The sequence below is a fragment of the Equus caballus genome, chromosome 6 (genome assembly GCF_041296265.1).
Source record: "Equus caballus isolate H_3958 breed thoroughbred chromosome 6, TB-T2T, whole genome shotgun sequence".
Taxonomy (NCBI): domain Eukaryota; kingdom Metazoa; phylum Chordata; class Mammalia; order Perissodactyla; family Equidae; genus Equus; species Equus caballus.
Genome location: NC_091689.1, coordinates 15,076,687 through 15,090,169, shown reverse-complemented (window position 1 = coordinate 15,090,169; position 13,483 = coordinate 15,076,687).

Sequence of the window (13,483 nt, the reverse complement as noted above, 5' to 3'; positions counted from 1 at the left end):
ACATCATTCTAACTTCTATTGAAATTTCATGTAAACATCACTAATTAGGATTAATTTGAGGGAAGTCTAGTTGAAATGACTTAATGGTGCAATTTATAGCGTAATTGTCTTAATACTTTTCCACACATACAGAAAAACTATAGCAAGTAAAACATTGTCAATAAAAGGCCTTCGAGAATTAATAGTCGAGGAGAATTTGTGATTAACCTCATGGATTCTATTATAAACAATAACATTTATTCTGCATTCATCCTAAATTAGCCACCAGGATTTACATCAATTATCTAATTTTATCCTTCCAGTAACCCAGAGGTGGATATTGTCGTTAGCCCTGTTTCCCAGATGTGTAAGCAGAGGAGAGAAGGGGCGTGTCTGTGGTCGCAAGCTACTCTGAGGTGCAACAGCCTCTCAGAAGAGGGCGATTGATGGCGAAGTTTGTATGCCACTCCAAGTCTCTGATTTCCAAGTACTTACAAAAAATCAATTCTGTACATTAAAAACACTGTCATTCCAGCTGCCTAGTGTTACTAATTTGCTGAGCAAATATCTCACATGAGCCCAAAAGTAAAGCTCTGTCCAACTTACAACTTTCACCCTACAAAGTAACGGGTACTTCCCACATTTATTTCAATTCTTTATCTTTGTGTCTGGCTTAGGTCGTTCGTGTCAAAAATCTTTTTTGTGATTCCCTATTGTTTTTCTCAATATGTACACCCGTTTTCAGCAACAGAATAGAAATATTTGGCTTTATTTTAGGAACACACAAGGGCGGTCGATGAAATGTGAAAGCCACATAAAATCCAAACACCTGTGGTTTTAGGCATTGAGTGTTACGTATTACCTCCTGTAAACCCTTTCAAATCAGAACTTCCTACATTCTCTGTTAGGGATACTGATGATTAGGTAAATACCCAAGGTTAGCAATGAGAAAATGGGGAGGAGGCAGATGCCTGAGTGTCATCTGAGTTGGAGAATGAGTCGTCACCTGAAGTGAAGGAATGGTTGAAGCTCCTCCAGTACGGAGCTCGCCTCTCTGATATACCCTGTAGGGGAGGAAAAAACTTTCCTTGACTTTCTTGAGATTGCTAGCTGGGTCTAAAATTAAACTGACAAAAACAGATTAACAGGCGAAAAGCAATCAAATTTATTTAATATAATTGTACATGACGTGGGAGACTTCATAAGGGAATAGAGACTCGAAGAAGCAGCTAGACAGGTATTTTTGTGAGAGGATTGATGAAGAGTAGGCAGTCGTGGGGGAATATGGTGGGTTAAGGAGTGGGAGGTTAGTGTAGGAAACAGGGGGAAACAGCAAGACCTGTTCCGATTCTTCTCGGCAGCATCCCTTTGTCTTCGGAGATAAGGATGCTCCTGTCCTCTGGGAGTAGGAAGGGCGCCTCTCACATGAGGGTTTTATGACCTGTTTCAGGGGAGAATGATGGGGAGAAGGTCAGAGTGACCTTCCTGCTTCTATTTTCTCAAACTTCTTCAGCTTAAAGTATTCATTATGCCAAGGTGCCGTATTTTGGGGTAGTATGTCCTGAACCCCATCAACCCACAGTACTTCTCAAAGCCTGGACTGCACACTACCTATACAGAATTTCCTGAAGGGCTTATAACATACAGATTTTAACAAGGGCCTCAGAAAACTAAATTAGTAACAAGTTGTTTCCCCAAAACACACCCACCCACACACACACCCACGCCCCTTCTCTCCAGAGTTGTTCTATGCCCTGACCTCGGAAGACCGTGTTATCAGCGTTCACAGGGCAGTATCCTTTCTGCTCCCTTCTCAAGCACCATAGTCCCTAACTGTAAATGTGAGAGAACAAGTGATATTGTTGGAGTTCCTCATGGCTCCTGAAAAAACAGGTCAATCTATGAAGTAGAAATTAGTGAAATCAGTCTAAACTTATGTAGGAAATAGCATAAAAATAAGAGAATTTGATAAATTTGCACTTCCAGTATTATACAGCATTATCTTCATTCTATAAAAGAAGATACCAAACCAAACCAAACAAAATGTCCCACAATATTAAGAAGTGATGTATGTCTGATGGCATTGTAGATGATTTTTATTTTATCTTTTCTATTTTTTTGTGTGTTTACAATGATCATGTCTCATTTTCGTAATGAGAAAGAAAACAAAATATTATAAAAAACACAAAAAGGTTGGATGAGAATCCCCATATGTTGGAATTACCATCCATCACAGCACTCAATGATCAATCAATCAGGGGTCAGCCAACTGTGGCCTGTGAACCAAATCCAGCCCTGCTGCCAGTTTTTGTAAATAAAGTTTTATTGAAACACAGCCTTGCTCATTCATTCATTTATTGCCTATGGCACTGCAATAGGAGAGTTGAGTAGTTGTGACAAAGACCAAATGGCCCCCAAAGTAAGATACAGTCATGTGCTGCATAGCATTTTGATCAATCACAGACCACAGGGTGGTCCTATAAGAGTAGTACCATATAGCCTAGGTGTGTAGCAGGCTATACCATCCAGGTTTGTGTAAGTACACTCTATGATGTTCACACAACGATGCATTTCTCAGAACATATCCCCATCGTTAAGTGATGCACGACTGTACTTACTATCTAGCCCTTTATAGAAATTGTTTGCCAGCCCCTGAAATAGATGTTTTTCAAGAGAGAGAATTGGGATGAGGCAAAGTCTCTTGCCCTGGGCTTCGAAATTCTGGACCTGCTAAAGGAGTGTCATGGAGCTCTGCTTCCACAATTACAGTGCTGTCGGACAGAGTTTAGTCATCCCTCTTAATTCCTATGCAATGATCATTGAAGTGCTAAAAGGACTTCTTTAAATTTCATCTACAAACACTGAAATACTTTTGCAGTTAGGCACATAGACATGAATTAGAGTAAACCTAGGAGGATACCTATTTCTTGGTGCCTCAGTTTTTCTAGATTAACAGCCCCCCTCCCCCCAAAAAAGGTAGAAATCACTTAAAAGTTGTCTTTTTTCAAATAGAGGTTGGCTTTCCTCAAGAAATTCCAAAGGAAATTCTAAGTGGATTTTGATATTCAGAACAGCAGGACCTCAACCCATAGGAGAGACAATCAACAGGCATCCTTTGATGGTCTCCTAACTTACCCTCAACTGCATCGCTGAGAATGGAAATCAGTGCTAAGTGCATGGATTTTGGTCAGGAAGATGATACCTGGTAACCTATGACAGGAACATAAAGCATTTGAGGATTATTGGATTTAGAAACAGAAAGAACCATTGTTATAAATTGAGTCATTAGATAGGAGGGCAATTCCCAGGTATTTTTTAATTATAAAATCTCACTATTTATTCATTAATCACACCTGAAATACTATCGAAGAACTATTATATGCTATGTGTGACAGATATGGTACAATGACACAGTTCTTGCCCCCTTGGAGCTCCCATATTAGTTCTAGAAGTGATCTCAGGTCTCAGCTTGTCTGGACCACTTGTTTTAAGTATAAGGAAATTGGATTTTAGTTCCACCCCCATTTAATGTGACTTTATTTTAAAATTATGTTTATACCAGGTTGATTAAAATGCATTCCAAAAAAGCGTTAACACTACCCTCCTAGCAAGTTTTGGGGTACTCTCATGGGCGCAGTATGCAGTGTGTGACGCTAGCGCACGGATTTGAGAAGTCATGTCTTGGAGGGATGCTGAAGTCGACCTGGACAGCCATGTGGGTGGAGAGTGGAGGACAGGTGCAGTACTGGCACGGGACAGCAATAAGCACCAGAAAGCTAAAATGAGGAGAATCAGAGCAGGCGGGTGGGAAAAGGCTCCCATAGGTGACTTTCAAAGAGATCAGAAAACATCATAGAATCACAAAGGCTGGAATCCTTTATTCCTTATTCTCAGGTAAAGCAAGAAACTAAGGTGCCTAGTCTCCTGCCCATGAGATCAGAACTCCTGGGTCAGATATAGTAAAAACCCAGTACTGGTCACAGCTCACGTTTATCAGGCATTCTGCGCCAAGCCTGTCGCTGGCCACGGATCAGCTTACGTGCCCACATAGGCCTTCATCCCAAAGGTTTGTAGATATTATATATAACACCATGTTACAGAGTGAAATAGACTAAGGTCAAGAAGGGAACTTGTCCAAGGTCACTCAGTGGGTAAAGGTAGAGCTGGAATTCCAGCTTGGTTCCACCCAGCTCCACCTAACTAGTGAAACTTACTTTTAAAGTTTCAATAACTGAAAGACATGGAAACTGAAAACAAATCCATATTCTTTGAAATCCTAATACACATTTATGAAACTGGGTTGTCAGAAGATGCCGTGTGGAAAGTTTTTGATTTGCAGTTTCCATACTCCAAACACAACCTGTACCCCCTCCCCGACTCTCACCTCTCAAGTCCAGCTTTCTTCTCTAGTGCTTTTGAGGGCTTCTAGTTAAGATGGGACAAAGTGCCCCTTGCCTGTCTCTCATTAACCTCTTGAAGCTCAATTCTTAATTAAGGGCCTTTCCTCAGAGTTAAATGCAGCTTCCCATTTGCTTTTCACGGAAGATGGCAGCCAAACACACAGACACACACGCACATGCACACCACACCACCAATTTCCATACACACACATGCACAATGCATACCACATCACTCACACACACACACACACACGCATACCATACCACCCATTCATACACGCATACACACACATGCACAATTACCCCATTCACACAAACACACATACATACACACACCACACCACTTATACACACATCCACACACATGCACACCACACCATGCCACTCATACACATACACGTGCACACTACAACCATCCTTCCCCCTACCCCCCCATAATTTAAGGAGTAAATGTGAATGATGTGTCTAAAACAGCCACCTTATTTTTTACATCAGCAGCGTGTTTCTGGTTTAAATTCAAATTGCTCATCTAATTTTACATCCCCTTCTCATCCTCACCATGCACCAACTATTCCAGTTAGCAAGGTCCCATGCCGCATACGTGAAAAAAAATGTAGAGTTCTGAATCTGGTTTACTTCATCTGTTAAAAAATAAAATAAGTTTGGCTGAGCTAAACAAACTTCTTCCTGAACAGGGTAACCCTACTATTTGTGTTTGCTGAAATGTTTGACAGATGGAAATCTGACGGGGTTCTTTCTTTCAATGACCAAGTGAATGCATCAGTTCTCATCTTTGCCTTACCACTAACTAACTGGATGACTTAGAGCAAAGCTCTCCTCACTGGCCCTCGGCTTCATTGTTTCTAAAACATGAGAGTTATCTGATCTGAACCTGGGCTTCAGAAGTTTGCCAACACTCTAAAGTCAAATGTGGTGTTTTTCATTGTTATGGCTGTGAACCAAAGTTTCAAAGCAGAGAGATGATTTCTTAGAATCATAGAATTTCATGATTTTTGTGATTCCCTAGCAAATTTTAGAGAGGTAGGGACTGGCCGAGATCAGGAAAGTCTCTACTTCTTTCTCCCTTCACCTCTACACATTGGTTGAGGTTGGGTGTTCCTCCTTTGCCAAATGTTTTCAAGGGACCCAGGGTCTTTCTGGAATGGAGGAAAACTTATGATAAACTGGTTATTTTTTCCCAAAGTACATGAAATTTATATATTGGCTCTTAGGGCATTTGCCTTAAAAAAGAAAACTTACTCAGAGGGAAGAGAACATGTTAGCAAATGGGAACTAATTGCTAATGGTGGGATTTTAGGCATCCGCATGGGGAGATGTTTGGTGGGGAGATGGTTAGTTTAGTTGGGACAGATTTAGCACTTTCTAGGCACTGAGCTTTGAAAAGGATTATTGTGGTGGTCCCTTTCCCCTATATGTAATTAAGATAAAACTTTATTTTGACAATGATATAAAACTTGGATATTTGCTAAATTAAAATAACTTCTTTCTAGGTTTTCTGAATAATTTTAATTCTGGATAAGCTCATGAAAGCTAAGCTTTTTCTCTCCTTGTTTTTGGGGGGCGGGGGTCCCTGCTTCGTTGGTGCTCTCAAGTCCTGCCTGGGTTCAACACCCTTGTCCTCACATCCCTGAAGTCATCTTTTGTAGATAACCACCTCCTGCACCCATACATGAAGTTGACCCTGACCTACTCTCCAATGAACCTTGCTTAATTGTTGGTAGAAAAAGAACTAAAGCAGGGGAAAAAAAAGAAAGAATTTCCTTCTGGCTGACAAACAACTCCTACTCATTGCTACTAATGGGAAATCTATTTTTACTCCTGTGCCCCAGCACAGGAGTTGATCTTCATGACACAAAGAAACCCTGAGCCAAAAATTTAAAAAGAGCATTTCTCTTTGGAGATTATAAACTCAAAATATCTTCTCTAGGAAACTACTACAATATTTCAGGTTAGAAGCCTATGCCTACTGTACGTGTTCCATAAAAATGTTGAGGTTCCAATGAAAACATAATCAATTATCAAAGATTTTCACCAAAGATGATCATGCAGTTGAAATCTGCCATTTAAGTTTTTCTGTTCTGGTCTTGGAGAGGTGAGTTTTTATTCTAGAAAAGGGCTGTAGTGTTGGAATTAGACAGTCCTAAGTCAACCCAGAAATCCCATTTACTAGATAGGAGACCATGGGGAAATCGCTTAACTTCTCTGAGCCATAGTTTTGCCATCTGTAATGTGGGGATAATAATATTTACTTCGCAGAGGTTTGGTAAGCATTAAAGGCTCTCCTGCCATATGCAGAGCATTTGGAATAATGCTTTGCCCACAGCTGGCACTCCAAACATTGTAGACCTTGCATAATAATTTTAATGCTAAACATTTTTATAACTTTTCAACAAAATCTCTTCCTTCGTGCCAAAATGGCTTGGTCTACCTTTTTCTAAATATGAAGTTTAAAAGCCTTCGGACACAAGGAATACTATCTTTCTGGTGAAAAAGCCCTGTGCTCCAAGAAAGTGAATGTCAAAGCCACAGAATTTGGGGATCGTGATACTGCTTCTCAGAAATGAGCTCGTGCAACTTTCTGAGCACAAAACTGGCACCAACGAGGAAACTAGACATTAAGAATAATAATCACATGAGCAAGTTCTACCTTTAATTGCAACTACCGTCTTACTTTACTTAGGCTATGAGCTGAGTCTGGAAACTCTCCCATCCAGGCTTGCTAACCTTCATGTTGGATTCACCTGTGGTCCACGAGTCTCACACTCTCACCCTTCTCACTCATCCAGATGCTGCTGTTTTGTCCTGAACCATAAGCATTCTTTAGGAGGTGTGTGTCTCTTAGCAAATACTCCCTGAACCATTTGGCCACTCGGGTTGGCCAGGCTTGAGTTCAATTCTTTTTATATTTAAGACCTAAGTTAATAAAGAAAAGTATTTAAGACGAGGCTGTTGTTTCTGCTTCATTTGTAGTCTGGGTTCTCCTTACAACAGTGCTCTCAGAGAGAAGGGTGTTGGGGGGACCCTGCCAAGGCAGGTTCAGCCACCCTGAGGCTGTGAAGGGAGCACTCTCTCTCAGGAAGACAAAGGAGCTGAGCTGGGCTCAGTGGACCCTGCCTCTGGCCAATCTCCTTCTATCTTGTTTCTCTCCTTTTCTGCCGGCCTTTCATTTCTCTTTCCCTCCATTTTTGGGCTGGGCCAACCTTTCACGGCATTATTTTTAGTTCTCTTGTGGGAACGGTGACTTGTTTCTCTCGTGATTTCTTTTTCCCTTTACCAAGGATGTGCGATTATTTTTCTGCTGGTTCAAGGGCGTTGGGAACATTGTGTGCTGAGGTTTAACCCCTTGTGTTTCCCTGAGGTGCTCTGTTCAGCTGCTCATGAACTTTTAATTTTTTCCAGGCTTGTGTGTTTTGTCCACACTGCAGCTTTTCTGGAGCTTGGCCTGCCTCTTTGTTTTGGGGAAGCTTATTGCTTCACAGTAAGACCAGCTGACAGTTGTTATCTGCGACCTGAGAGACAGAACTGCCAGCGACGAGAGCCAGAGGCAGCGATGAGCTGTTCTCCTTGCACACCTCCCAGCTCCCCAGCCCCCACCACCATCTGGGACCACCCGAGGAAAGAGACCAGTGTGACACCAAATGTTCATGAGAGGATGGAAAATTTCTCCACCCACCAAGGCCAGCTTGGGGCTGTCCTCAAGCTTCTGACAATGGGGAGAACCATCAGATTCGTCTCTACAGATGTCCACTGTGATCTTCTCTCCCTCCCTCTGGCTCTCCCTCCTTCTTTTTCTCCCCTCCTATCTTCCTTCCTTCCTTTCATCTCTACCTTTCACAAAAATCTGTGGACTGGCTGCTAGATTACAGTTCTCCGGGAGGCAAACACAAATGCAGATATGACACTGAGTTCAAGCCAGTGAACCCTGTCTTCAAGGAGGCTCCCAATCACATTGAGAATAAAATCCGTGCTGTTTATCAGGGCCAACATGATCCTGAGGGAGTGGCCCCTGCATATTTCCTTCTGTCTACCCTCTGCCATGCTTTCCTTCACTCACTCTGCTGCCAGCTCATTCCTTGCTCAGACTCTGCACGCTAATTGCTCCCTCCTTCTGAAATGCTCTGGCTTCAGAACTTCGCGTAGGTGCTTCCCCCTTATCCTGGTCTCAGTCCCACTGCTCCCTAAAGTGAGCTTTCTTATCTCCCCCTGCCTCTATCTCTCTCTGTTGCATATTTTGTCTTAGTTTCTTCACTGTGCTATCTTCCTCTGAAATTATTTCTGTACTTAGTTGCTTACTTGTTTATTTCCTGTCTTTTTCTCCACGTGGCCCCCAGTGCCTGGCCCATAGTTTTGTCTTCAAATCTGTTGAATGAACGGATAAATAAATTAGTAGGGGACTAAGAAATAACAAAAATAACCTCATAAATAATGATAATAATAATAATAATGATTGACTTTTTTTTATATTTTACCAAGCAGTGTGTTTTATGTATACTATCTCCAACCTTCAAAACAATTAGGAGAGAGAATATTATTTTTGTATTTGGGGAAAAAAAAGGAGGATCCCAACAGTTGGGATTTGTCCAAGGCCACCCAGCTAGTGAGGGGTGGACCTGGGATCCATCCTCAGACAGGTCTGACTCTAAAGCCAGCAGTTGTTCTTTCCTCTTGACCATGATGTCGAATACACGTAAACAACTCTAAAACAAGCCAGAAGGAGATAAGCTCCATGAGAGGTACAGATAAAATATCATGGGAACTCAAAGGAGGAAGAAGTGGCCTCTGGATGAGGGGAACAGGAAAGGATTGTGACAAGGTGCTTTGTTTTTCTGGATCTGTGCCCCTGAAGACTCCAGGGAGGGAGGGAGGAGAATTTGGATAGTTGGATGTGAAATGTGCAATCCCAGGCGTGTTGAAGGAAAACACTGGGTGGCTACCATGGGTGTACGTGTGTGTGTACACGCATTACAGTAGAGGGTAGAAAGACCACAAAGACAGGACGAGTTTAAATTTCCATTCACAGAAAGACAGCAGTAGTAGAGAATGTTTTCTTTTATCCTGTTCTAGCTTCAATTCTTATTTAAAGACAAAGGTACACATCTCTATTAGGGTAAGAGCTTTGTATAAACATCTATAATCCCACATTTCTGTTTAAGCAGACCTCATTATTTATCTACCAAAAAAAAAATGTATTTTCCTATTGAGTCACATTTTAATTTCAAACGTAGTCTAAGTGTTCCCAGGCCGATCTAGCCTGGAGGCTCATGTGACCACTTTACTACTTAAATCCAAGTGTTCGTGATTCAGTGTCCCCATCTACTCAAGGAGGATTTATGTCCCATGCACAGTCTCTGTGCAGATTTTCCTTGAGTCTTCAGGGGCACATCAGCTGTGTTCACAGACAGGTCCTTCTTGTTTGTGCTGCTTTGCCTTCTCTCTGTTGCTGGTCCCCTCCACAGGCTCCCAGACTCTGTGCTTTGGGCCAAGCCCCCTGCCTAGGGTTCCGCAAGTTTCCAAATTTCCAGAGTCTCATGTTTCCAAATCGGCTGTATTTCTTTTAGTCCTCCCGGCCCTGGAGCCTCACAGAACAGGGACAATAGACTCCTCTCTTCTGAGAACTAAGACCTGTTGGGGAGGGCTGGGAATCAGAATGGAAAGCACGGCAAAAGGACTGCTGGTCATAATAGATTCCATTTAGATTGCTACCAACATGTTGTTATGGAACTGAGTGTAAGTGTTATAAACCCTGATTATGTCCAGGTGATAGTAATAGTATCATGTAATGGAGGTCATGCACGTACGCTGACTTCCTGATCTGTCAGGTGAACAGGCACAACATATAATTTATAGCTGATAAAGCAAATGGTAGAAGTAAAAGCATATTTAAAGTATAAAGGTAAATATTATAAACTCAAATTGAATAGTGGAGGAAAGAACGTTGGGCAGGAAACAGAACCATAATAATTCCCATCTACTGGTTGACTTTATAACCATATGTATATCATAGTTTAACATGATAAAGAATTCACTTCAGGGGGCTGGCCCCGTGGCCGAGTGGTTAAGTTTCCGCGCTCCGCTGCAGGCGGCCCAGTGTTTCGTTGGTTCGAATCCTGGGCGCGGACATGGCACTGCTCATCAGACCACGCTGAGGCGGCGTCCCACATGCCACAACTAGAAGGACCCACAACGAAGAATACACAACTATGTACTGGGGGGCTTTGGGGAGAAAAAGGAAAAAAGTTAAAAGATCTTTAAGAATTCACTTCAGAACGGGGATCTCACAGTTTTGAGCATTCGTAAGGCTAAGAATGTAGTGTTAACATGCACAGAGAAAAAATTTCAGCATAACAAGATAGAGGCAGAAACACTTTACAGGAAGAGACTTGCAAGCCTTCTCTTAGTCCATGGAAGATCAAGTGAATAAAAAGTAATAAAAACAGGGGCTGGCCCCATGGCCTAGTGGTTAAGTTTGCCGTGCTCCACTTCAGTGGCCCAGGTTTAGATCCTAGGCACAGACCTACACCACTTGTCGGCAGCCATGCCATGGTGGTGACCCACATACAAAATAGAGGAAGACTGGCACAGATGTTAGCCCAGGGCAAATCTTCCTCAAGCAAAAAGAGGAAGATCGGCAACAGATGTTAGCTTAGGGTCAATCTTCCTCAGCAAAAGGAAAAAAAAAGTAATAAATACAGTAAAAGACCTAAATAACATGATTAACAAGGGAAATCCAATTGATACATATCATACTCTCTTCCACGAACACAGAACATACTCTTTTTCCCCTAAGTGTCCATGGAGCATTCACAAAAAATTGGCCATATATTAAGACACAGGAAATGAAGTCCAAAAAAATAGAATCTGTACAAAAATCATCCCTTGATCATGCTTGAAAAAAATTGGAAGGAAAATAACAACAACAAAAGCATTACTCACTTGGAATTTTTTTTTAAGTTTCTTAGGTAACTCTTTAGTGAAAGAGGAATCCAAAACAAAAACTACAGAATATTTAGGGAATAAGAAAAATGAAAACACTACATATCAGAACCTATGTTATAAAAATATAAATTCTTCTCTATTCCATTTATATATAGTAAAAAATGAAGATAAACTAACAAAGAGAAGAAAATAAACCCAAGGAAAGTAGTGGGAGAACGCATCAAAGAGGAAAACATACATTAATTAATGAAAGAACAAAGAGTAGAGAAAAATCCAAAGATCCGTTTTTTGGGGAAAAAAAACCCCCAAAATACAAAACAAGACTATGAGCTAACCTACACAAGTGAACAAGAATGCACAAAATAAGAACCAATAATAAGAAAATTGCCACAGGGGCTGGCCCTGTGGCTGAGTGGTTGAGTTCGCAGGCTCCACTTCGGCAGCCTGGGGTTCACCAGTTTGCACCCTGGGCACAGAAATACACACTTCTCGTCAAGCCACGCTGTGGTGGCATCCCACATAGAAGAACTAGAATGACTTACAACTAGGATATACAACCATGTGCTGGGGCTTTGGGAAGGGGGAAAAAAAAAAAGAAAATAACCACAGAAGCGGAGGGCATTAAAAGACTTGGAGAGAATACACTGCACAACTTCATAAAAATAAATTTGTGAACTTGGTTGTAATGTATAATTTTTCTAGGGTAACAAGTTGTGAAAATTGACCCCATAATAGATAGGAGATGGAAACTTTAGAAAATTAACAAAAAGAAAGCTTAAAACTCTTATATGTGTGGAAACTAAATAACATATTACTAAGTAACTCAAATTAATAAGGATGTTATAAAGAAAATTTAAAAATATTTAGTAATGAAAGATATGAAAATACTATAGTTTAAAATTTGTGGGACAACAAAAATACTTGAACTCAAATGTTCACAAAGATTTATTTGTATTAACCTCCAACTGGAAACAAATCAAATGTCCATCAATGGGTGAAAATCTAAACAAATTGTGGTGTATCCATACAATCGAATAATACTCAGGAATAAAAAGGAATCAACTACTGACACATGCAATAACATGGATGCATCTCAAAAACATTATGCTGCTTAAAGAATACCAGACATAGGGAATACATTCTGTATGATTCCATTTATGTAAAGTTCTGGGAAAGGAAAAGCTGACCTACAGTACTAGAAAGCAGCTCAGTGGTTACTTTGGTGAAGGATGAGAAAAGATTGACTGAAAAGGGGAATGAGGGGACATTTTGGGGGGTAGTGGAAATGTGCTGTATCATAACTGTGTTTGGTTACTCAGGGGTGTATATATATATATATTTATATGTTAAAACTTATCAACCTGTCCACTTAAAGTGGCTACATTTTATTTTATGTAAGTTATATCTCAATAAAGTTGATTTTTTAAATTGTGTGACAACAAAGTAGTACTTTGAATGAATTTTATACCTTTAAATACAATTATTGGAAAACAAGAAAGGTAAAAAAATAGAATAAAAATGCTGGTCAAGTCAAGGATTTGGAAAGAGAGCAATGGAGCAAATCCAAAAAACAAGAAGGATGGAAACAACATTAACAGCAAAATAGTAGTGATGATCAATAAAAGCAAAATTCTTAGAAAATATTAATAAGATAAAAAAGACTCCTGGTAAGACTGCTAAAGAAAGAAAGATAGAAGGTGCAAATAAATACAGAATTCAGAGAAAAAAGGGAGAATAGCTATGAACATAAGGGGAAATTTTAAAAAATTAAGTATAATACACATTTCTTTGCTAATAAGTTTGAAAGTCCAGATGAAATGCATATATTTCTGGTAAAACATAAAACATCAAAATGATGAAGGACAAAATAGATAGCTTGAATAGAACAGCAAGTGTTAAAGAAATTAAAATGATGGTGAAAACAATCTCAGTTCTCCCCTTTCACCCCTGCCCCAGATGATTCTACATGTGAGTTTTATCAATATTTTAAAGAAGAGGTAATTCTTGTCTTCAGAAGTAGTTAAAACAAAAGACAAAGAAAAAAGAAACAACGAAGAAAAAAAATGAGAAAGTCTGCCCAGCTCATGTTATATGACTAATGTAATCTTGATTCCAAAACCAAATAAAAATAATTCACATACTCACAC